The sequence below is a fragment of the Podarcis pityusensis genome (assembly GCF_964106645.2).
Source record: "Podarcis pityusensis genome assembly, chromosome: 11".
In the NCBI taxonomy this organism is placed as follows: domain Eukaryota; kingdom Metazoa; phylum Chordata; class Lepidosauria; order Squamata; family Lacertidae; genus Podarcis; species Podarcis pityusensis.
This window is the reverse complement of record NC_138036.1, coordinates 1,499,017-1,522,809: the sequence shown is the minus strand read 5'-3', so window position 1 is coordinate 1,522,809 and position 23,793 is coordinate 1,499,017. Positions and strand designations below refer to the sequence as shown.

Here is a 23,793-nt window from a genome sequence, read left to right as displayed (position 1 = left end):
GGCAGTGGACTCTGCTTTGGTGGAGGCCCATCTGTCAGTGATTCTTTAGCTGTGATCTGGGTCAGACTAGATGACCCCAAGGTACTAAAGCACCCATGACAGGCAGCCACGGAACCTCTGCTTAAAAGCTTCCAACAGAGTCCCCCTTCTGAGGCAGTCCATTCCACTCGGAAGGTGGAGGGCTCCCCTTCCCAGCCATGTCTTGCCCTCCCTCTCCACTTACTCACCAGGAGACCTCTCCTTTTTTCAGATCCTCTCCCCCCCCCCAACCACAGGAGAGGAAGGACCTCCAAGGAAGGCGAGCAAATTAGCCGTCTTCTCCTCGCAAGCTGCCTTTTAAATGCCCCATTACCAGGCTGCACCGCTTCATCATTTATTAATGTTTCATTAGTGTTGAAAACATCTGGTAATTAATTATGCGCTAATTATAGATTCACGGCCCTGGGCCCTGAAAGCCCGGGTGATTTATAACAGCTGACGGCTCTCCATCCAGCCCCCTCCTCACGGGAAGCGCTGGTGAGTCATGTCTGCTCCCAACCAGGGCTTGAGCCTTCGCTTTGTCAGAGGCACGCAGAGCCGGTTCGCAGGGGCAGCGCAGACTCAGAACCCAAGGAGAACCTGGTGGGTCAGGCCCAACAACCCATCTAGTCCACAGAGTCTTCTTGCTACCTTGAAGAAGTTCTGATGGCCAGAGCCCAAGGCAGGAGCGGCTAGGGGGTGAACTCATCCTGGGACCCAGGCTCCAAATATTTTCCTTAACTGCCCAAGTGGTTCTAGATAGGAAGTGAAGTCAAGAGTCTTCTCTTAATAATAATAATAATTTATACCCCGCCCTCCCCAGCCAGAGCCGGGCTCAGGGCGGCTAACACCAGTAAAATCACAGTAAAAACATAATAGGGGGGAAAGAGGGGGGGGAACCAATTTAAAATACAGGTTAAAATGCAATTTAAAATGCAGCCTCATTTTAAAGTAGCCAATAAATCAAGACCATAATGGGAGGGAAACATAAGGGTCAGACTGAGTCCAAACCAAAGGCCTGGCGGTACAGCTCTGTCTTGCAGGCCCTGCGGAAAGATGTCAAGTCCCGCAGGGCCCTGGTCTCTGGTGACAGAGTGTTCCACCACGTCGGGGCCAGTACTGAAAAGGCCCCGGCCCTAGTTGAGACCAATCTAACCACCTTGCGACCTTGGACCTCCAAAGTGTTGTCATTTGTGGACTTTAAGGTCCTCTGCGGGGCAGACCAGGAGAGGTGTGTGGGTCCTAGGTCTTGCATTTTGTTTTCTAGAAAATGGCCCTTGGAGGTAGACTGTCTCTGATCCTGGAGGCTCCCTAGATCCTTTGTGGCTACTGGCCCTCATATAGACTGGCTTCGGGCTTCCATTTAATAGCAAACCTAGGGATGAAAGATGCAACCTTCGCACCCTCCCAAGGTCCTTTCTTCCCAGATACGCCTCTCCATTTCCCACCCAGAGGGGTGTCTAGTTGGGCCACGGTCGCTCATAGGATACTAGACTCCTGCATTTCAGGGGGTTGGACTAGATGACCCCGTGGGTAGCTTCCAACTCTCTGCTTCTCTGGAGGGGTTTCCCTTGGCCTGACACCCACAGGTCTCATCCTATGCAGGGCCTTCTTTAGCATATGCGCCGCCGGGGTGCAAAGATCCGCCCGGTGCCCCCACATTTAGTTTAGCCCCCAAATTAACTTTTATGATGATGTAAGAGTTAATTTCGCATGCACAGCACTGTTGAGACTGACAAGCGCCGTCGTGAAGTCTGACAAGTGCTGCCGCTGGTGTGGTGCATCTTTGATAAATGAGCGCACAAAGTCAAAGTCCTTTAGTGAATCAGTAGGTATACATTTCGGTAATACATAGGTACAGTGGTACCTCTGGTTGCAAACGGGATCCATTCCAGAGGCCCATTCACAACATGAAAAGAACGCAACTCACAGCGGTGCATCTGTGCACGCGCGGGTTGCGATTCACCGCTTCGGCACATGCACGTGATGTCATTTTGTGCGTCTGTGCATGCGCGAGCAGCGAAACCCAGAAGTAACCCTTTCTGGTCGCCGTGGGATGTAACCTGAAAGAATATAACATGAAGCGAATGTAACATGAGGTATGACTGTATATATGAATTTTGTTTTTCTAGCTTGATCAAAATTATTTATTATTTCATAACAGGTAGATAGTTAAGGGGGCGTGGGTGGCGCTGTGGGTTAAACCACAGAGCCTAGGACTTGCCGATCAGAAGGTCGGCGGTTCGAATCCCCGCGATGGGGTGAGCTCCCGTTGCTCGGTCCCAGCTCCTGCCACCCTAGCAGTTCAAAAGCACGTCAAAGTGCAAGTAGATAAATAGGTACCGCTCCCGCGGGAAGGTGAAGGGCGTTTCCGTGCGCTGCTCTGGTTCGCCAGAAGCGGCTTAGTCATGCTGGCCACATGACCCGGAAGCTGTATGCTGGCTCCCTTGGCCAATAAAGTGAGATGAGCACCGCAACCCCATAGTAGTCTGCGACTGGACCTAACGGTCTGGGGTCCCTTTACCCTTTACCTAGATACTTTTTTCCTCCTAGAAAGTAAGGGGAAATGTCTGTGCGTGTTATGGAGCGAATGCCTATGGGTGGCGGGGGGGGGGATCTGCTGCAGTCGTGAGCAGAGGATCCATGGTTCCCCTTCCTTCCCTCCTCCGTGGCTCGCTTTGAAACAGCAAAGCGGGAGAAGAGCCGCTGAGTGGGGAGGAGAGAGGGACAGAGAGCCTGCTTCTTTAAAGGAGCAAAGCGGGAGAGGAGAGGAGCCGCTTACATGAGTGTAAGTGGCTCTTGTCCGGTTGGCTCCTTTAAAGAGCCCGCGCGTGTTCCTTCTCCCCTTAAACCCCTCGCCTGCATTATTAGCAGCATCCTTCTCCACCCACCCCACGCGTGTTCCTTGTCCCTTGAGTGCTTTTCCTTCCCTCCCCACTTAAAACGTGGTTACAAAGCACGGATCCACATGAATCCTCTGGATTTTTGCACTGGGTCACCCCAAATTCACCATCAGATCACATAGCATGTCCATTGCTACATCTTGCACCAAAAAAATCACGCACCCACTGTTGCCTGGGGCCGCAGTGGTGCAAAAACGTGGTTACAAAGCATGGGTCCACATGGATCCTCAGGAATTTTGCATTGGGCTACCCCAAACTCACTGTCAGATCACATGTCTGTGGCCACAGCATGAACCACAAAAATCATACATCCACTGTTTCGTTTAGAATATTTTTTTTCTTGTTTTCCTCCTCTAAAAACTATGTGCGTGTTATGGTTGGGTGCGTGTTATAGAGCGAAAAATACGGTAGTTAAGAGCTTAGGCGACTTCAACGGCGGGCACCTGGCGCCCCCCAGAATTCAGCGCCCAGGTGTCCTGCACCCCTTGCACCCCTGGGTAAAGATGGCCCTGATCCTATGTCACAAGAAGAGGCTGCTGGATCAGACCAAAGGCCCACCAAGTCAAGCACCCTGTTCTCCCAGAGGGCAGTCAGAAGCTTGTGGGAAACCTGCAAGCAGGATTCAAGCACAGGAGCAACTTTCTTCTCCTGTGGTTTCTGGCATTCAGAAGTGTTTCTGCATCACGAGGAGGCAGAGCCAAGCCATTCTGGCTAGGAGTCATCGATAGCCCTCCATGAATTTTTCCAATCCTCTTTTAAAGCCATCCAAGTTGGTGGCCATTGCTGTCTCCTGTGGCAGGGAGTTCCACAGTCCAGCTCTGCTGCCTGAAGGATTTTCTTCTGTCTTCACGCAGAAGGACCTATTATTGCAGGCCTGGACTGATAATCTGGCCGCCATTTTGCCTGGAGGTGGGGAAGTAAATTATTCAGTCAAGAGTTCTTTTGAGCTTTGCGCAGAGAGAACCCTCTCCCCTGACGCTGCCTGTCGAAGCTGCCTCTGGCTGGATGGATAATCGACTCCTGCTCTGCTTTTCCAGACCACACCCCAAAGGGATCCTTCGCAGGCGCCATCTGAGCAGGCTTGGGAGAGGGGTGGGAGGGGGAGGACATTGCTCACCCCAAAAACCCCACTCCAGGTTTCCCTGCTGCTGCTCATAGCAAGGGGGGGCCATGGAATGAACTGGTCACCAGTTTATCATTTTATAATCACATTTAGATTCCACCTCGTCTTCCAAGGAGCTGAAGGTGCAATCGCTGAGCGGCAGTATCATTATTTGCAAAAATAATATTACTCCAGGCCCAGTTTCCTTGGATGGAGGTCATCAGAGACTGCAGTGCCTTCAGGATGCAGAATTTTATTTGCACATCTATACAATCTGAGCATAGGATTTTTATTTTTTAAAATGGGTTTATTTGATTTTCCATATTAAAATTTACATCCACACCACGACATACTACATAAAAAACAAGATTCCCAAAAATCTCCTGGACTTCCCTTTGTGAGTCCTTTCCTTCTGCATCTTTTATAATGATCCAGATTGTTATATCTCCACAATGTCCGTAGTTCTTTGTTACGTTACAAGTGTGATTGCAATGCCACTAATGGTTTTAACTCTTTGCAATGGTTTTTAAGATCAATGGGGAGGTGAAGCTCAGATCTTGTTCCTCTAGACAGGGGGGAACGAAGGCGTCGTGACACCCGGGGCAGCAAACCGCAATGTATGGAGCATGTGTGGCCTCACTATGTACGGCGCATGCCCCGCACGTAGCGACACCACACATGCGCCGCACATAGCACTTTGCCAATGCCGGCGCTCCAGCACCATACAGACAGTGCCAGGATCCTCTGTTTGCGGCTGTAGTGGTGACGGAGGGATCCCACTGCCGTCTGTACGGCGCTTGAGTGGCGCCGCCGGCAAACCGCTATGTACAGTGCATGCGTGCGACGCCGCACATGCGCTGAACATAGCAGTTTGACGCCGGCGCCAGGATCCTCTGCTCGTCGGCTGCGGGATCCTCCACATGCGGCTGCAGTGGCGCAATGGCTGCTTGCACCGCTGCCAGCGCGCATGGGTTGCCTTCTTGTCACACACCCCCAGATATGGCACCTAGGGCGCACCACCCTCCCGTTGCAACGCCACTGCCTCTAGACCAGGGTTTCCCAAACGTGAGTCTCCTGCTGCAGTTAGGCTACAACTCCCATCATCCCTAGGTAACAGGAGCAGTGGTCAGGGATGATGGGAATTGTAGTCCAAAAGCAGCTGGAGACCCAAGGAACCCTGGTCTGGACCAAACAGATGCAGTCGCGCGAGGCTACTGGTCCTTTCGTGGAGAAAATCTGCTAGCACTTTGTCGAGGTTGCCACACGAGGGCCCCTGTGAGCATATTCCAGCCTTTATTTATTTTATTTAAATTTTTTATTTCATTTTTGAAAACTACAGAGAGAAAATAAATTAAAAGTTACACGCAAATACACAAAAAGAAAAGAAGGAGAGAAAAGGAACAAAGAATACAAAAAAGATACACACAATTGTTCAAAGGATACAAACCATAATTTGAATATTCTATACAAAAAGCTCCCAGAAAGGAATTACATTAATATTTCTTCTTCTCTTTCTTTCCTTACAATCACTTTCTTTCTGTTCCACTAAACTTGTTTGAATCCTTGATATGTTAATCGACTTCCCTCTATCTCTTTGCCGCTTCAGCACTTCTCATTAGTTACCAATAATCTGTATTCCTTTATTCAAATCAGTCCCCCCCCCATTATTTCTATGAAATTAATCTAAGCACAACGAAGTATTATTTGTGGAACCATATTTAGTCCGTTAGTTTGCTTTCTGCTCCCCAAGTCCCTGGGGGAATAGAGGAATTTCCAGGGCACCTTTGAAGATCCTCTTTGCTTGTGAGCAGAGAGAGATCTGGGGATGCCCAACTCCAATGTCTGCAGCCTTATGCCAGAGCAAATGAGAAACGGAGAGCTGGAAGGGACCACAGAGCACATCTATTCCACCCTCTGCAATGCAGGAATCTTTTGCCCAACGTGGGATTCAAACCCGCGACCCTGAGATGTTCTACCAAGCGTGGGGTAAGGTTATTACTTATTATTATATTTATTTATAGCCCACCTTTCTTCTCCCTGACTCAAGAAGGCTTACATATAAAACAGAAATGGCTAAAAACATAGCAGGGCGGAAAATAATCATCGAAAGCAATTAAACATTAATAGAATTGATGATATATTAAAAGGTACAGATAATGACAACCTAAACATAAGCAGAGCCTTCTGGATCAGGCCAGTGGCCCATCTGGTCCAGCATCCTGTTCTCACAGTGGCTGACAAAGTGCAAGCAGAACTTGAACCCAAGATCACCTTGCCCTTCCTGCGGCAACTGAGATTCAGAAGCCTTGCTTCCTCCAGGTGTGGGGGCAGAGTAGGGTCACCAGGGCTAGTTGCCATTGATAACATCCATGAATTGATCTCATTCCCTTTGTTGTTGTTTTCTGTTATGTACTGAATAGGATCCAAAATGCAGCAGTATGATTGGTCCTAGAACAATAGGATCCAGAATGCAGCAGTCTGATTGGTCCTAGAACAAAAGTATCCAGAATGCAGCAGTCTGATTGGTCCTGGAACAATAGTATCCAGAATGCAGCAGTCTGATTGGTCCTAGAACAATAGGATTAAGAATGCAGCAGTCTGATTGGTCCTGGAACAATAGTATCCAGAATGCAGTGGTCTGATTGGTCCTAGAACAATAGGATCCAGAATGCAGCAATCTGATTGGTCCTAGAACAAAAGGATCCAGAATGCAGCAGTCTGATTGGTCCTAGAACAATAGGATCCAGAATGCAGTAGTCTGATTGGTCCTAGAATAACAGGATCCAGAATACAGCAGTCTGATTGGTCCTAGAACAATAGGATCCAGAATGCAGCAGTCTGATTGGTCCTAGAACCATAGGATCCAGAATGCAGCAGTCTGATTAGTCCTGGAACAATAGGATCCAGAATGCAGCAGTCTGATTGGTCAGCAGGAGCCACCCAATCCAACTCCAGGTGGAAGTGAATCCGCAACCTGATTGGCCTACAGGAGAATCCTGGAATTAACCAATCACATGGGGCCCATTGTGTAAATAATGTATATAAAGTAGACATTCTGGGGGAACTTCCATTCCTCCTCACCACTATGAGCTGAATAAAGAGCATGAAATCCACTCTCGACTCCGAGTATATTTCAGCCATCTAGGCTGGCGGCCATTACCACCTCCTGTGGCAGGGAGTTCCGTAGTTTATGAGAGTGAGCTGATTTGCAGTGCTGGTGTCAGGGCTGGGTGGAAGGAGGGCTTAAGCCCTGTGCAGAACCTGGTGTGGGGATGTTTTGCAAGCCCTGACCATCAGCTCTGGGTTTGCAGAGAGTGGAGCTTCTGTCCACCTGGCTTGAGATCGAATCCCGCAGGCCCTGCAAGAGTATTGTTAGCCCAGAAATGGAAGCAAGAAGAAATTCCGACGAAAGAAGAATGGCAGACAAAATTAATGGACTATGCAGAATTGGATAAAATGACAGGAAGGATTCGAAAGCTGCAGGACCAGAGATTCACAGAAGATTGGAAGAAGTATACGAACTATTTGAAGAGCAATTGTAACAAATTACGCTAGTAGGACTACAAGAGGTTTTGTAAGGAGAAATATAAGAAGTGTTACGAAGTAGATAAAGAATGGAAATATTGGTTATGAGTTTTAAATGTAATAAAAAAAGTAAGAAATGTAGACTAAGAGATTAGATTGGAAAATTTCCAGACAGGACTGATTGAAGTAAAAAAAAATTTGAATAAGATGTAAAAGTATGTTTAATTACTGTTGAAAATGGTATGTTTATTGCAGGAATTTATGTATAGGTTGGGGGGGGGTTGCCCCTCCAGCAGATATCATGCACATGCAGCCCACTACCAAAACCAGCACAATCACTTTTGTGACTTTTGTGATTTGTCCCCGCAAAACACTTCATGACAGTTTCTTCCTAGCTATTCAAAGGGCCTCTGCTGCACAATACCAAATGTATGAATTCACTGATAAATGTTCCTATATACTGGCTCACTGGGAAAACTTCAGAAATTCATATAAACATGTGAGCTCAGCTACTCAGCAGCCCCTCTGCCTGAGTGATAATTCCTGGCATCCTGATACCTGAGACAGGTAGCCATTCCAGAAATAACAAACCCAGATGAAGACAAAAGGGTGTGATGAAGTTGGCTGGGAAACAGGGAAATGTAAATATCCTTTTTGTTACACTTGATGGGTGTTTGGTGGAGGGCAAGGGGAACCATGGGGCAGGGTCCAGGATGCTCAGATTCCTGCCACCAGACCTCCCCTTTCAGGATGTAACTGTGATGTATGAGTGATGTAGTTTGGGGTGGTGTAACATGGGGATTAGCAGCTAATAAAAGTTTGGGTTCTCTTTTGTTCTGGGCTTCCATCTTGTTCCACCTGGTGGGAGTCCTGTCGCGACAGTCTTCAATCAAGACCAAGCCTACTGGCTGCTGTTTTGCTCTGGTATTCCTGGCTGGGGTCCTTGTTTTTTGTCCAAGGGACCCTCAGATTTCTCTGTTAACATGTTAAAACTCCATCTCTAAAGCTTTATCCAGACTCCTCCGACAGTCTCCTGGGTTCCTTGGCAGGTGCTTTGCTTGCTCGATGCAGATAAAATTCTGCATGCTGCCGATACAACAATAAAAGCTTCAGAAGCTGAGAGAATAAAAATAAGGAATGGGACGTTCCTGTATTTTAATCTGCAGGAAAACAGCCCAGAGTTCAGCAAAGTGGCAGAGATTCCTTCCAGTCTTTAGTACCCTCTTGTGGACATATTTGGTAGTGGTCCACAGTACAGCAACATACACTCGGGGTCGTGTTAGGTGTTGGGGTGCCAGAGTTTTGTGGATGCAAGGCTAATCCTTAGAATTAGTAAAAATTAAGAATGAATCAATGTTTGATTAAACCATGCCAATCACAGAAACTCCAGGGTTTAGCTTTTGCAAAAATAAAAAAAGCTAAAGCAATTCTAGGCTGCATCAACAGAAGTCTAGTGTCCAGATCAAGGGAAGTAATAGTGCCACTCTATTCTGCATTGGTCAGACCACACCTGGAGTCCTGTGTCCAGTTCTGGGCACCACAATTTAAGAAGGATGTTGACAAGCAGAGAGGTGTGCAGAAGAGGGCGAACAAGATGGTCAAAGGTCTGGAAACCAAGCCTGATGAGGAGTGGTTGAAGGAGCTGGGTCTGTTTAGCCTGGAGAAGAGGAGGAGGAGAGAAGATAGGATGTTGTTGTTGTTGTTTAGTTGTTTAGTCATGTCCGACTCTTCGTGACCCCATGGACCAGAGCACGCCAGGCACTCCTGTCTTCCACTGCCTCCCGCAGTTTGGTCAACCTCATGCTGGTAGCTTCGAGAACACCGTCCAACCATCTCGTCCTCTGTCATCCCCTTCTCCTTGTGCCCTCCATCTTTCCCAACATCAGGGTCTTTTCCAGGGAGTCTTCTCTTCTCGTGAGGTGGCCAAAGTCTTGGAGCCTCAGCTTCAGGATCTGTCCTTCCAGTGAGCACTCAGGGCTGATTTCCTTCAGAATGGAGAGGTTTGATCTTCTTGCAGTCCATGGGACTCTCAAGAGTCTCCTCCAGCACCAGAATTCAAAAGCATCAATTTTTCGGTGATCAGCCTTCTTGATGGTCCAGCTCTCACTTCCATACATCACTACTGGGCTTTAACTATACAGACCTTTGTCGGCAAGGTGATGTCTCTGCTTTTTAAGATGCTGTCTAGGTTTGTCATTGCTTTTCTCCCAAGGAGCAGGCGTCTTTTAATTTCATGACTGCTGTCACCATCTGCAGTGATCATGGAGCCCAAGAAAGTAAAATCTCTCACTGCCTCCATTTCTTCCCCTTCTATTTGCCAGGAGGTGATGGGACCAGTGGCCATGATCTTTGTTTTTTTGATGATGAGCTTCAGACCATATTTTGCGCTCTCCTCTTTCACCCTCATTAAAAGGTTCTTTAATTCCTCCTCACTTTCTGCCATCAAGGTTGTGTCATCTGCACATCTGAGGTTGTTGATATTTCTTCTGGCAATCTTAATTCCTCAAATATCTTCTGGAGCCTTAGGGATGGTGGAAAGCATGGACCGTCAGTCCTGGCAATTGCTCCATCAGGGCAAGACCTACTGGGAAGTGTTGCTGAGTTGTCTGTTTGCTTCCTTGAAAAAAGAGTGAACTTCACTGACAATGGAGGTCTGCTTCCTTTATTGCTGACCTGTGTCTGACTCCAGCCCTGACATATGGGGTTGTCAAGCCAGCTCCTCCATCCTAGACTGGTGCGTCTTTGACTCGGATATTTATGTCTGCACCCCAATTGTGGGATTTTGCATGGGTCTCTCTTGTCTCTCATCTTCTTGGTTTCCTCCCAATGTGCCCATGGGGTTGGACTAGATGGCCTTTGGGAGTCCCTTCCAACTTCGTGATTTTATGATTTTATGATTCTTGCCTGTCAAAATAATTCTGGATCTTGTGGGTCGTCTTTGCTGTGATCTCGCTCTCCCTCCCACTTCATGCTCTCTGCATCTCTGATAAGCACCTCTTCTTCTTCCTCCTCCTCCTTCATCCAAGTCGTTTACAGAGACCTTGGAGCAGCCTGGGACCTTGGGAAGATGCTCTGAGCCTCCTCTTGAATCTCCTTGACGCAGAACCGTCACCCACTGGCTGCAGAAGTTCAGCCAGCTCCGAATCCATCTAAACTTGTCGCAGCCAAATTAAATAAGCCCCCGCTGTTCTCTTTATAGCTTGAAGAAATGTCTACATTTGGAAAATGTGCTGTTTATTGTTACGGTTAATGCATTCTTACCCCTCATTCTTCAGCTGACAAAGCAGCCAGAACAGCTTTCATAAGAAAAACAGTTAACAAATCATTAAAATAGTAAAAAGTGTCTCATTTGCTTGTTTTCTTTTTAAAGCAGTCTATTTAAAGAGGTGGCGGTTGGTTGCTGCTGCCGCCGCCATCCAGGGCAGGTTCTCAAAGCCTCGCTATGTCCCGTTTTGAAAATTGTACATTATTTTGGAGGTGGGGGAGAGATAAGGCTGCAATCCTAATCTCAATTACCTGGGATTTAGCCCCACTGAATTCAGTAGGACTTGCTTCTGACTAGACATGACTAGGATTGCACAGTCTGTAAATCTTTTTCTGAACCAACAGGTCGCTGCAGAAATAAAATTTAAAAAATGGTGCCCACTGTGGATCATGCAAGAAACGACCAGCAGAGGGCAGCATAAGCCAGTATTCCAGTCCCTCTGAGCTGGAAAAAGGAAAGAAAACCCTAAGATTTCGCCTTTTTTATGATTTAAGGGAAGGTTTAACCCTTTCCTTTCTGAAAACAAGGTTCTTAATCTGCCTCCATGAATGAGAGGGTGATGTGGATGCGAGACCAGAGAAGCTTACACAAATATACATTTTAAAGACATCAGCAGAAGGCCAGTAACTGCATTTTCAGTTTATGAACGATATGAGCATCAACGAAAAATCACATTATGCATAAATGAATGTTGGGGGGGAGAGAAATATGCAAGGAAGAGTAATGATTATATTGATTGTGCAACTTAAACTTTTTAACTCTGTGCAGAAGAGCGATAAGCAAATTGAAGTGAAGTGCAACTTAACCTTCGCTGAATTCTACACGGGACCACCTACATTCTTCCAGGCCTCTTGTTAAAGCTTCCTACATTATCCCAGCTGCCCCCAACCACATGAAATTCCAGAAATTTGGGCTCTGGTGGTCTTAGGTGTATGCTGCTAGAGATCAGTCCAGGATGCAGGAGCTAGGAAAATCCAAAAGGAAAATGAGTCCAAGCAATGCTATTTTTTTTAAAAAAAAGAGGTGCCAGAACTCACCAGGAACACCGCCTTGTTTTCTTATAATGGCAATGATGCCCACCTGAGAGCTGTCAGAACTGAGTCCCAGTGAGTTCTGGCTGGGGTGGGGGGAGCCCTGAGTCCAGGTAAGAATTAAATAAGTGTTTAAAAATAGAACAGGGAAGCCCAACCTCACCCAGGAACAAAAGTATGTACATGTCTGTCTAACTTTCTTCAAAGCTGCCCATCAGCTGAATCTCAAGAAAACCCAAATTCTGCAAAGCAATGACAAGGAATGGTTTTGATAGGTGAGAACTCTCAACTATCCTCCAAACAAGGAACAAAGATTTAAAATTTTTGCACCATAACACTCACTTTTTTCCTCCTAGAAAGTAAGGGGAAATGTCTGTGCGTGTTATGGAGGGAATGCCTATGGGTGGCATGCCTACGGATTTTCCTCCTCTAAAAACTACGTGCGTGTTATGGTCGGGTGCGTGTTATAGAGCGAAAAATACAGTATTTCAGAATCTTGGAACTGTAGAGTTGGAAGGGAATCTCAGCTGAAGCGTCCATGACATGTGGTCATCCAAGCTCTGGTTAAATCATTGCATACCATGAGAATGGAATCTATAATCAAACTTTTCTTTTCTTTTTCTGTGTGTGTTCCAGAGAAGGGGAAAGTTGCAGCACCAAAAGACGTTAGAAAAAGCTGCTTCTGTAGGGGAAAAAAATATGAGGCTAATATTTAATCGGGGGGGGGGGGAGGGAACGCTGCAACTCTTCTCTATTCCCCAACATCTCAGAAATATTGTTTCTGATTACTATGTTCTTCTTCCCTTCCCCACCCATTTTGCTCACACCTAAAATTAGTTCTGTATTGGTCAATGGCAGGTCACGGGACAAAACTGCTTTCCATTCTTAAATTGCAAGGGGCTGGACTAGATGACTCTTAGGGTCCCTTCCAACTCTCCAATTATGAGCTCCCATTGCTCAGTCCCTGCTCCTGCCAGCCTAGCAGTTCGAAAGCACATCAAAGTGCAAGTAGATAAATAGGTACCACTTTGGTGGGAAGGTAAACGGCGTTTCCGTGCGCAGCTTAGAAGCAGCTTAGTCATGCTGGCCACATGACCCAGAAGCTGTACGCCGGCTCCCTCGGCCGATAAAGCGAGATGAACGCCGCAACCCCAGAGTCGGCCACGACTGGACCTAACGGTCAGGGGTCGCTTTACCTTTACCTTTACGGGGCTGACAAAATCCCAAGCATTATTTGGGTGCAGGGAGGCTCACGATGCCCCTCCAGTCCCTCCGAACCACATTTCTTCACTTGGCTGCATAATCTGCCTTGTCAGGATTTATGCCCGGCAGACAGACATTCTTGCCCAGCCGGAGTTTCTTGGCAGATGCTTTCTTCCATACCAGTGGCAAGCAGGTTTGCAGAATCACCTCCGACTAACTTTGAAGCAGCTGTCTTATTTGAGAGGGTTTCTGAAGCTTGTTTTGCAGAGCTGAATATCAGCACAGGCAGAATTCCTCATCCACCCCCTCCCATCTCTGCAGACCTAGACTAAACTTGTGCTGCCCTCTGCTGGCTGTGCTTGGTGCTGCAAAAACAGGGATCCCAATTTTGTGCAGCTTCAACTCAGCTGCAGAATTTTAAACATTTCAATTCAAAGACTGCTCTAGGGTTTGTGGGGGTTTTTATACTGGATTTTTAGATTTCATTTTTCAATCTCTTCTTGCCCCAGGCATGATCTAACCTAACGAAGCCCAGAAAGCATCTACTCCAAGCCATCTTTAGACCATTGAAAGATATAAACAGGAATTTTTCCTGTTTCACCAACACCCTTCTCTCTTCGCCCCCCACCCACTTCTACTCTTTTGTTTGTTTGTTTGCTTAATATCCCCCACCTTAGGCTTTCCTGTTGCTTTTTCTGTTGCTTTAAAAGAGAACTGAACACTCTCAACAGAGTTTTGAGAAATTAAAAAACAAAGTGCGAGACTGGCTTCATTATTATCAGATAATGGAGGCATACAATTTGGACAAGAAAATTGGCTTCCAGGTGGAAAAATCAAAATTAGAAACAGAATTGTTAGAACCCAAAACTAAGATTTTGTCAAAGATGTATAACTTGCTGTTGAAATGGAATACTCAGGATGAAACGGTGAAATCTGCTATGATTAAATGGGCACAAGATGTTGGACATAACATAATGATGGCTGACTGGGAACAGTTATGGACCACAGGTATGAAGTTTACGGCATGCAATGCCCTAAGAGAGAATATTATGAAAATGATATACAGGTGGTACATAACCCCAGTCAAGCTTGCAAAAATCTACCATTTGCCCAACAACAAATGTTGGAAATGTAAAGAAACTGAAGGTACATTCTTTCACCTTTGGTGGACGTGCCCAAGGATTAAGGCTTTCTGGGAGATGATCTATAACGAAATGAAAAAGGTATTTAAATATACCTTTCTGAAGAAACCAGAGGCTTTTCTCCTGGGCATGGTCGGCCAATTGGTGCCAAGAAGGACAGAACTTTCTTTATGTATGCCACAACAGCAGCAAGAATACTTATTGCAAAGTATTGGAAGACACAAGACCTACCCACTCTGGAAGAATGGCAGATGAAGGTGATGGACTACATGGAATTGGCGGAAATGACTGCCAGAATCCGAGACCAGGGAGAAGAGTTGGTGGAAGAAGATTGGAAGAAATTTAAAGACTATCTACAGAAATATTGCAAAATTAATGAATGTTAGAATGACGTTATATTGAAGTTAGGTGGTTTAAGCAGTAATGCTATAAAGGTGTATGAAAAAATGGATTGATAACAGGTGAAAATTCAAAGCTATAGTATATTAAGTTAAAGGATTAAGAGAAAATAAAGAGGGAAAGAAATTGCTGAATTAACTAACTGAATTGGAATACGAAAAAGGGAGGTATGAGGAGGTCAGGGAAACAAGGATATGAATGTAAGGCATGGAAAGATTGATGTATTTTTAAAGTGTTTTTTATTCTTTTATTCTGTATTTTGTATTCTTCCTGTATTTTTACTTCTGTTTATTGTCTTTGTTTTTTTGTTTTTTCTCCTTTTCTTTATTTATGTAATTCCTCTTTTTGAAATTTTAATAAATATCATTTAAAAAATAAAAATAAAAGAGAACTGAACAAAGGCAAGGAGGTCAGGGCAATTGGAGGCTACTAGCCATGACTGCTATGCAGATGCAGTAAATCAGGGGTGAGCAAATGTTTTGAGCAGGGGACCGGTCCACTGTCCCTCAGACCTTGTGGGGGCGGCGGACTATTTTTCGGGGGGGGGAATGAATGAATTCCTATGCCCCACAAATAACCCAGATATGCATTTAAAATAATAGCACACATTCTACTCTTGTAAAAACACGCTGATTCCCGGACCATGTGCAGGCTGGATTTAGAAGGCGATTGGGCTGGATGCGGCCCCCGGGCTTTAGTTTGCCTACCCATGCAGTACAGTGGATGCTCGGGTTGCGAACGTGATCCGTGCAGGAGGCACATTCGCAACCTGCAGCGTTTGCAACCCGCAGCACCACTTCTGCACACGCGTGGGTTGCAATTCGGTGCTTCTGCACATGCGCAAAGCGCGATTTAGCACTTCTGTGCATGCACCAGCGCCGAAACCTGGAAGTAACCCATTCTGGTACTTCTGGGTTTTGGCACGTCCATAACCCGGAAATGTGCAACCTGAAGCGTCTGTAATCCAAGGTATGACTGTGAATGCTTCTGAATCTCAGTTGCTGGAAACCACAGGAGCTGAATCCTGCTTGCGGGTTTTCCATAATGGGCATCCGATTGGCCACAGTGAGAACAGGATGCTGGACTAAATGGGCCACAGTGAGAACAGGATGCTGGACTAAATGGGCCATTGGCCTGATCCAGCGGGCTCTTATTTATATTTCACCAACAGCAGCAAGAATCCTGGGAACTGTAGTTTTCCCCTTGCAGAGATGCAGTTCCCAGCATCCTTGATAAACTGCTTTCCAAGATTACTGGGGGAGATATACTTTAAAATAGATTATATATCCGCATTCCTTGGCCCTGGTCCAACTTGAGTTAAAGATGCCTAAGTCCAGTGCTTTTTTTTCTGGGGGGACGCAGGGGTGTGCATACCCCTAAACATTTTGTGAATCTTAGTTTGGCTTCATTGAGGGTCAGTATTTCAATATAAGTAGCAAATTTGTTTATTTTTTTTTTTAGAAAAAAGCACTGCCTATGTCCCACTGACAGTGAGAGATTTTACTTTCCATGATCACTGCAGATGATGACAGCAGTCACAAAATTAAAAGATGCCTGCTTCTTGGGGAAAAAGCAATGACAAACCTAGACAGCATCTTAAAAAGCAGAGACATCACCTTGCCGACAAAGGTCTGTATAGTTAAAGCCCAGTAGTGATGTATGGAAGTGAGAGCTGGACCATAAAGAAGGCTGATCACCGAAAAATTGATGCTTTTGAATTCTGGTGCTGGAGGAGACTCTTGAGAGTCCCATGGACTGCAAGAAGATCAAACCTCTCCATTCTGAAGGAAATCAGCCCTGAGTGCTCACTGGAAGGACAGATCCTGAAGCTGAGGCTCCAAGACTTTGGCCACCTCATGAGAAGAGAAGACTCCCTGGAAAAGACCCTGATGTTGGGAAAGATGGAGGGCACAAGGAGAAGGGGACAACAGAGGACGAGATGGCTGGACAGTATTCTCGAAGCTACCAGCATGAGTTTGACCTAAATGCAGGAGGCAGTGGAAGACAGGAGTGCCTGGCGTGCTCTGGTCCAGGGGGTCACGAAGAGGCAGATGCGACTAAACAACAACAAATGTCCCACTGAAATCAATTGAACCGATGGCGTAAGTTTCATTTTAACTTGTTGTTGTTGCATTGATTTCGATGAGACCACGTTTGGCTGGCTCGAAGCTAAGAAGATTTACTGAGGCTTGCACTTTCAAGGCAGATGGGAGAGAATCTCTTCTGGGTATTCTGCAAGAACCTTGGACCATCTCTCCCCAGACAAGCAGCAACTTATCCAGAGGGCCTTCTCTGCCCCCCGCCCCCGTTCAAAGAAGGATGGTCAGAATCTCTCTCTGTTGCCCCTTTCCTGACTCTCCAGGACAAGCCTAATGCTGATTATTTTATAATGGGTGGGAAAGCAAGATTTATGGCTGTACAGAGACACATGGTGGAGAGAGAAATGGCAGCATATTTTACTGTCTTGTTTATGACTCTTTAAATCAGAGACTCAAACGGAAGTCTCAGGCTGCAAAGCTTATCCTATTGCATAATATTTGTCATTGTGAGTTTGACCATCTTGGCGGCTTCGTTTGTAAGATTTGGCCTCTGCGTTCCAGATGCTCAGGATCACTAATGCAGAGGTTGCTGTCGTGCCCCAATCCGCTTGCAAGTTTCCCACATTGGGCACCTGGTTGGCCACTGCAAGGAAGAGACCGCAAGGCTAGATGGGACCCCTTTTGGCCAGATCCAGGGCTGCCAGATCCAGGGCTAACATATGAGAGTGCTGGGGGTGAAATAGTTAAACCAGTTACCCAATCAGAACCCAGGGGGTGGAGTCAGAGGGACTATAAAACCAGCTCTGGGAGGGGCGAAAGGGGAGTTCGTTGGGAGTTGGGTGGTTGGTTGGAGTGGGAGTGAATGGGGATAGAGTCTGTGGGGAGGTTGAGTTAGGTAAAGGTAAAGGTAAAGGTAAAGGTAAAGGGACCCCTGACCATTAGGTCCAGTCGTGGCCGACTCTGGGGTTGCGGTGCTCATCTCGCTTTACTGGCCGAGGGAGCCGGTGTACAGCTTCCAGATCATGTGGCCAGCATGACTAAGCTGCTTCTGGCAAACCAGAGCAGTGCACGGAAACACTGTTTCCCTTCCCGCCAGAGCGGTACCTATTTATCTACTTGCACTTTGACATGCTTTCAAACTGCTAGGTTGGCAGGAGCAGGGACCGAGCGACGGGAGCTCACCCCGTTGCGGGGATTCAAACCGCCGACCTTCTGATTGGCAAGTCCTAGGCTCTGTGGTTTAACCCACAGCGCCACCCGCGTCCCCGGTTGAGTTAGTGTAGCGAAATAAGTTGAGTCAGGAACAGTTAGGAGCTAGGAAGTCAAGTAAATATCTGAGAGGTGGTTTAGTGAGTGAGAGCAGGTAGCGGAAGTTATAGGTCTGGATAGGCACCCCATGATTGTAATGGACCGATACTGTTTATGAAACCACACGCTTGTTAAACTGCATTAAATAAACTGGACTCAGTATTGTACCAGGTAGGGTCTGGGTGGTGGCAGCGAGAAATCAAGTGGTTGCACAGGGATCAATAGACAGTGAAACGTCCGGGGACCCTCTGTGATCGCCGCAGCCTATCCCCCAAAAGTTTTTGATTTGAGTTTCTACTGAAATGAGGCTGCATTTTAATGTTGTATTTTAATCTTGTTTGTAAGTTTTATTTTAATCAATTGTTTTTATACCTGGTGTTAGCAGCCCTGAGCCCGGTCTTGGCTGGGGAGGGCAGGGTATAAATAAAATTGATGATGATGATGATAATGATTATTCTCATTTTGGGGACAGAACAAAAGAATGTAAATATTCCTTGATTGCCGAGGATCTCTCTCCTGCCATTGGAATGTGATACCCATCAGAGCTGGGAAGACGAAACCCTCCTGTTTGCTTTCCTCGCAAAAGGTTGCCAGGTCAATCTCCAACATCTCTGTATGAGGCACCTTCCTATGTTCTTGTTGTTGACCTTTGTGAAGCCTTTTTTCAGGTTGTAATAAAAAGTCCTGGCTGCTGGATCCGGCCCAAGGGACCCACCTAGTCCAGTGTTTTTGCTCTTGCCGTGGCCAACCAGTTGTGTCTGGGACGCCTGCAGAGGCTGCTGGCACCCTTTTCATTCCCCCGCCCCATGGAAAATCCAGCAAGGATAATTGATATTTCCACAGACACGGGAAAGTGGGGCTATTTATAGCTTTGAAAAATCTGAAAATACCAACATGTCAAGTTCCGGAAATTAGAAAAGTGATTCAAAATTAAAAATACCATTTGCAACCCAATGACCCGCCCTGGTGTGATGGCCAAGCCCTTCTCAGCTTTTGCCAGGCTTGAGAAGCTCTCAAGCTTCCTCAGTTGACTCCAGAAGTCTCATTAATTGAAGAACATAAGGAGATCCTGGTGGATCCAGCCAATGGCTCACCTAGTCCAGCATCCTGTTTTCACAGGGTCCAACCAGATGCCCCAAGGGGAAACCCACAAGCAGGATTCGAACACGAGAGCAACTCTCCCCTCCTGCAGTTTCCAGCAACTGGTATTCCAAAACATTTCTGCCTCCAGCTGTGAAGGCCAAACATAACCATCATGGCTCGGAGCCATGGGCAGCTCTCCCCTCCATGAATTTGTCCAATTCGCAGGAAATAATACGTTTTAAGTGTGTTGTAAAGTGCATTATACAAATGTGACACTAGATGGCAATGGTGAGCTATGGCAAATTCAATATATTTTTCAAAAACATTTTTTAAAAAACAAACAAACAAAAACATTTTCACAATGTTTTTTATACATGTCTAGATTCCACCCTAGTGTTTTGAGGGAGGGAGAAAAGCTGTTCTCTATTCGTTTTCTCCATGCCATGATTTAAGTCAGACTTCCCCAACCCGGTGCCTTCGGGATAATGATAATAATAATAAATGTTTATTTATACCCTGCCCTTCCCGGTTCAAAAACCGGGCTCAGGGCGGTTAACAGCAAATTTAAAACACTTTAAAACGCTTAATTATAAAAGCAGCATAAAATACAGTATAAAAACATGAATAACAATAAAATTCAAAAATCAAAAATCAATTAGATAATCCCCAGGGCTAGCTGGCTGAATTGGTCCTACTTAGGCCAGCGAAGAGGCCAGGGGAGAATTAGCTGTCGGGTCTCAGAGCGGGTAATCTTCATAAAAGGGGAGGGAAGAGAAGGGAAATAAAAGGTCAGGCTGAATTCAAAATAAAGGCCAGGCGGAATAGCTCTGTCTTACAGGCCCGACAGAAGGAGGTTAAATCCTGAAGGACCCTAGTCTCATGGGACAGAGCATTCCACCAGGTCGGAGCCATCACTGAGAAGGCCCTGGCCCTGGTGGAGGATAGTCTGACTTCCTTAGGGCCCGGGACCTCTAAACTAGGATTATTCATGGACCTTAAGGTCCTCTGCGGGGCAGACCAGGAGAGGCGGTCCCGTAGATACGAGGGCCCTAAGCCACAGAGGGCTTTAAAGGTCCAGCACCTTGAACCTGACCCTATACTCCACCGGGAGCCAGTGCAGTTTGAAAAGCACTGGGTGAATATGCTCCCATGGCAGGGACCCCGTGAGGAGCCTCACCACAGCATTCCGCTGGAGTTTCTGGGACAGTTTCGAGGGCAGCCCCGCGTAGAGCGAATTACAGTAGTCAAGCCTGGAGGTGACAGTCACATGGATCACTGTGGCCAGGTCGGGGATGCGCTGGACTACAACTCCCACCAGTCCACAGCTACCACAGTGGCTTGATGGGAACTGTAGTCCAAAATATAGATAGCACCAGGTTGGAGAAGAAGACTCTCCTGCCTGTATCATTCCTTCCCCGGTGGATTTAAGGACTGTAGCCTGACTCGGGTTGAAGGTTCTCAACGGCTGTCCTAATTTTGGGGTCTCTTCAATGGAGACAAAGTGAAGGGCTTCAATTTCCAATTACCTTACAATTAGATCAAACTTGGGGAGATGGGGCTGCTTGCTCCACTGATTCTAAGGTCTGCTAATAAACCAAGAGAAGAAAATGGAATCAGAGATGTTCTCCTGCGCAATCCCATTGGAAGAGAAGAAGGACTGGCAAGGAAAGCCCAGGGTCGCTTTGGAGAGCTGGGCCCTTGTGCAGCGGGCTTGTGCAGGAGAAGAGCCCACTGGGTTGGCCCCCTCACACCCGTGGAAATGCGTCTTAGGCATAGCCGTCAACCGTCCCTTATTTGACGGGACACTCCCTTATCCCAGCGCCATTTCCCGCTGCTGTCCCATATTGATGATGTCCCTTAAATTTCCCGGGTTTCACGCTCGCCCGGCTCGGGAGGGAAGCAGCGGCTCGGGGTCCTCCACCTCGAGAGAGCGCGCGCACACGAGCTGCCGTGTCTCCGTCTCTCCCGCTTCCCCCTCAGGGGCACGTCGTGAGGAGACGGGTGGTGGCGGGTGGGCAGGCAGCCCCTCTCTTGCGAGACGTCCGCCGCGCTGCCAGGGGAAGGCGGAGGCAGTAGCGGCAGTGGCGGCTGAGGAGGCAGCCTGAGGGAGGAGGAAGAGGAGGGGATGGGGAGGGACGCAGAAGGGCGGCGCTTCAGTGGCCGTGGCGGCACCGCAACCACCTCATGCCGGGCTCACGGGCGGCGTGGGCAAGAGTCTCCCTCCCTCCCTCCCTCTCTCTTGGGCGGGGAAGGGCCGATGGAACTCCTCGCGCCAGGACGACTGCCGACGTGCTGCTTTGCGTACCCTCCAACCAGTGCAGCATTTTAATGTAGTGATTTCCCCCTCTACATCCCTTTCATAACTCTATTTTTATAAATCATCTGTCCATCCATAGTTCAAATTTTTACTACAAGTTTTCTGTCAATCCTACCAATGTATGTAACTCTTTACAAACAGCTTTTCAACTGAATTATAAACTTTCCCCATTCTTCATTAAAGAGGTCCTCTTCCTGGTTTCTAATTCCGCCTGTAAGCTTTGCCATCTCGACGTCCTACATCAGTTTCGTCTGCCCCTCTTCTTTGGTGGGAGTTGTAGACCCTTAGGATCATCTAGTCCAATCCCCTGCAAAACACAGTCAGTGGCAGCCAAAGCAGCATGGCTTCATCAGTGGTGGATTTCTGTATAAGCTAAGCCAAAATCCCTTATTTTGGCTGCTGATCCCTTATTTTCGAGGCTGCTGGTCCCTTGTTTTCAAATCTGTAAGTTGACGCTATGGTCTCGGGGCGCAGATCAGGAGAAGGCGGCCAGTCACCCGTCCGGGCTCCCCTCTAGCTACCCAGCCAGTTGGGTAGGCAGCGCAGCGCGCCCGGAGAGGAGCCGCCGCTCGCCCGGCGGGGACTGGCCGTCCCTCCTCCGCCAGACACGCCGCCTTCGCACGCCAGGATTGGCCGCGCCGGCGGCGGCAGCGCGGGGCGGGACGGCGCGGGCGAGCGAGCGAGCCAGCCGGAGGCAGCCGAGCCGAGACACCGGCACCCTCCGCCGGCCGGCCGGAGGCAGCAGAGCGCGGGCAGCCGCGGCCAACTTGCGCGCCTAGCAGCCCCGGGACCGCGGAGGAGGACGAGGTAAGGCCCGCGGGGACGGGATGGGCGCACGGCGGGGAACCACGAACCTCTCCAGCGCGCGTCGCATTCCCCGGCTGCGCTTTCTCCTCCCAGACAGCCAGCCATCCTTCCTTCCTTCCGCTCCCCATTCCCAAGGAAAAGCCCCCTCCCCATCCGAAGGGAGGCCCCCAGTCTGGAAGTTATGTCCAAACGCCTCCCCCCCCCCCCGGTCCGGAGGCACAGACATTGCGAGCCTCCCCCTCCCGGGGGAAAAAATAACTTTCCACTGCTTATTTGCTGCCGCGTGTCCGCGCCAAGAGACGGGCTGATATTCTCCCGGAGAAGCAGGACTTTTCAAGCCAGCCCCCACCCCGTCCCGGAGAGAGATGCCCCCTCCCGTAGCGCGTTCCTTCCCACCTCTCCCGACCCATAAAGAGCAAGGCAGACGCCTCTCCCCCTGGAAAAGGCATTTCTCCTCCCCCAAGCAACTGGCCTTTTATCTTGGACTTGTGTGGCCTGGAATGGAGTTTTCGGGTGATGGGAATCCCAAGCTGGCTGGACTTTCCGCCGTCCTGGCCAGCCAGACGCAGGGGAGAAGGCCAACTTCTTGCCTGGCAGGACGCGTAAACAGCTCTGCAAAAGCCGCAGCGTGGCGCGGGGGGGGGGGGGAGACTCTCTCTTTCTCCCTCTCTCCTGCCCCCCCCCTCCCTGGGAGTCCCTGCTCTGCACCCCGGAAAGGCCTTGGGGGTCTCTCCTGCCTGCCCTCTCCAACCTCCCTGGCAGCCGTCCTTGGAGACTAAGCAGCCACTTTCTCCCCCCATCTCTCCATCCCCCCCCCAATCTCCCGCTCAGCAGCTGCAGCTGGCAACCCAACTTTTATTACTAGAGAGAAATAGGCAGCTCACTGCCCGTAAAATGCCAGGCAGGAGGAAGGGAGGGGGCGGGGGAGAGACGCAGCGGGAAGGGGGGAGCCTTTTTGCCAGCCAGCCAACTCTCTGGGTCCCTGGTGCGACTGTCAGAAGGGGGGGGGGAAGCAACTGAGCACTAACAACAAAAACACCGCTTAGCACACAGTCCGTGGCCTCCCCGCCTTTCTGGAATTGGGAAATGCTTCGCCTTTTATTTATTGTGATGGGAAATGCAGAGGAAAAGGTAAACTCTGTGGACACAGTTGTTTAGAGATCTGCTGCTTTCCTTCCTTCGCTCAAGTACACAAACACTCGTAAATCTCTCCCAGAGGCTTCCAGGCCTGTGACTACTGGTGCACACAAGCGTGCAAATCGTTCTCCGTGCACGCCTGGAGTCATGGCTGCCGCAGGGACACGGCGTGGCCCCGATCTCAAGGCGGCTGCTTGCTTTGGAGGAAGGCTCAAGAGTAGATCAATGGGTTGTCTTTCGGTGACAGGCGTCTTTGAGTGTCCGCTGCCGGACCCCCCACTCACTTCTGGAGAAGATCTGGGAGGGGGGCGAGAGTTTTCTGGACGGTTCTTTGCAATTCCAGAGAAGACACACTGCAGGATTGGGCTGGCAAAGAGGGTCTTTATAATGGACCCTGTGGTTTTTGTGCTAACAGGCCACAAGGCTATCTGGTGTCCAGCGATAAAGAGCCCTAATGGCCGGCAAGTGGGAGAAGAAGATGGCTGGAGTCTTGACCTTAGGAGTGTATGTGTGG

The 23,793-nt window shown here is 48.3% G+C and overlaps 1 protein-coding gene and 1 long non-coding RNA gene across 2 annotated transcripts in view; one reads left to right on the top strand and one right to left on the bottom strand.

Annotated features, from left to right (window-relative positions):
• LOC308458838 overlaps positions 1-23,793 on the bottom strand; it is a 249,791-nt gene that overhangs the window by 219,436 nt on the left and 6,562 nt on the right. The window lies entirely within an intron of this gene.
• Positions 22,020-23,793, top strand: part of IL11RA (interleukin 11 receptor subunit alpha) — a 152,729-nt gene continuing 150,955 nt past the window's right edge. Inside the window, exon 1 of the mRNA XM_080973597.1 lies at positions 22,020-22,142. The gene's annotated coding sequence lies outside the window, so the exon portion shown is untranslated. The remainder of the gene's footprint in view (positions 22,143-23,793) is intronic.